This window comes from Herpailurus yagouaroundi, unplaced genomic scaffold (assembly GCF_014898765.1).
Source record: "Herpailurus yagouaroundi ecotype Mexico unplaced genomic scaffold, PumYag 212, whole genome shotgun sequence".
NCBI lineage: Eukaryota > Metazoa > Chordata > Mammalia > Carnivora > Felidae > Herpailurus > Herpailurus yagouaroundi.
This window is the reverse complement of record NW_024412443.1, coordinates 2,512,087-2,514,461: the sequence shown is the minus strand read 5'-3', so window position 1 is coordinate 2,514,461 and position 2,375 is coordinate 2,512,087.

Below are 2,375 nucleotides of genomic sequence, written 5' to 3'. Positions count from 1 at the left end.
AATGTTCATAGCAGCACTCTCAACAATAGCCAAATTATGGAAAGAGCTTAAATGTCCATCAACTGATGAATGGATAAAGAAATTGTGGTTTATATACACTATGGAATACTACGTGGCAATGAGAAAAAATGAAATATGGCCTTTTGAAGCAACGTGGATGGAACTGGAGATTGTGATGCTAAGTGAAATAAGCCATACAGAGAAAGACAGATACCATATGGTTTCACTCTTATGTGGATCCTGAGAAACTTAACAGGAACCCATGGGGGAGGGGAAGGAAAAAAAAAAAGAGGTTAGAGTGGGAGAGAGCAAAGCATAAGAGACTGTTGAGAACTGAGAACAAACTGAGGGTTGACGTGGGGTGGGAGGGAGGAGAGGGTGGGTGATGGGTATTGAGGAGGGCACCTTTTGGGATGAGCACTGGGTGTTGTATGGAAACCAATTTGACAATAAATTTCATATATAAATTAAAAAAAATTAAAAAAAATAAATAAAAAAATAAAGGTTAGAGGAAAAGAGCACAAAAAATAACTATAGACACTATATTTTCTTAACAAATACACAGAATAAAAAAGAGTTAAACTGAGCCACTAAAAACATAACATAGGAGAGACATCTAGAGTTTTAGTTAAAAAAAAATCAAAGTAGCTATCAGTGTACTATGGATTGTTATATCATTAGAATATTTTATGTAAGGCACACGGTAACCAAAAAGGAAAAACCTAGAGTCAATTCAAAAATATAAAGACAGGAAATTACAGTATACCACAATAAAAGGTCATCAATATACAATAGTCGGCAGTATGGGGGGGAGGGGGGGAGTAGGACTTACAAAATGGCCAGTAAGCAATTAAGAAGGTGGAATTAGTAGGTTCTTACATATCAATAATTCTATAAATGTAAACGGATTGAATTCTCCAATCAAAAGTCACAGAGTGGCTGAATGGATTTTAAAAAGAGTCAAATAGGAGCGCCTGGGTGGTGCAGTCGGTTGAGCGTCCGACTTCAGCCAGGTCACGATCTCGCGGTCCGTGAGTTTGAGCCCCGCGTCAGGCTCTGGGCTGATGGCTCAGAGCCTGGAGCCTGTTTCCGATTCTGTGTCTCCCTCTCTCTCTGCCCCTCCCCCGGTCATGCTCTGTCTCTCTCTGTCCCAAAAATAAATAAACGTTGAAAAAAATAAAAAAATTAAAAAATTAAAAAAAAAAAAAAGAGTCAAATATATGCTGCCTCTAAGCCAGTCCCTTAAGATTTAGGTACACACATTAAATAGATCAACCCAAACTGAGAGTTGGTTCTTTGAGAGAATTAACAAAATTGATAAACCCCTAGCCAAACTTATCAAGAAGGAAAAAGAAAGGACACAAAGATATAATATCACGCAAGACAGAGGAGAGATTACAATTAGCACCACAGAAATACAAACAATTATAAAAGAATATTATTAAAAATTATATGTCAACAAATTGGGCAATATGGAAGAAATGGAAAAATTCCTAGAAACTCAGACACAACCAACACTGAAACAAGAAGAAGTAGAAAATTTGAACAGACCCATAATCAGAAAAGAAACTGAATCGATTATCAAAAATCTCCTAAAAAACAAGAGTCTTGGACCAGATGGCTTCCCAGGGGAATTCTACTAAATAATTAAAGAAGAGTTAATATTTAGTCCTTTCAAATTGGTCCAAAAAATAGAAATAGAAGGACAACTTCCAAACCCATTCTATGAAGCCAGAATTACCTTGATTACAAAACCAAAGACCCCAATAAGAAGGAGAATTACAGGCCAATATCGCTGATAAACATGGATGCAAAAATTCTCAACAAGATATTATCAAATTGAATTAAACAGTACATTAAAAGAATTATTCACCATGATTAAGTGGGATTTATTCCTGGGCTGCAGGGCTGGTTCAATATTTGCAAATCAATGTCATACACCACATTAATAAAAGATAAGAATCATATGATCTTCCCAATGCATCTAAAAAATTGGACAAAATATAGCATCCATTCTTAATAAAAACTCTCAACAAAGTAGGGATAGAAGGAACATACCTCAGCATCATAAAAGCCGTATATGTAAGGCCTGTAGCTAAAATCATCCTCAATGAGGAAAACCTGAGAGCCTTTCCCCTAAGGTCAGTAATGGACAAAAATGTCCACTCTCACCATAACTGTTTAACGTCGTGCCAGAAGTCTTAGCCTCAATCAGACAAGAGGAAATAAAAGGCATCCAAATCAGCAAGGAAGATGTCAAACTTTTACTATCTGCAGACAACATGATAGTCTATGTAGAAAATCCAAAAGACCGCACCAAAAAAGAAAAAAAATGCTAGAATTAATACAAGAAATCAACAAAGTCACAGTATATA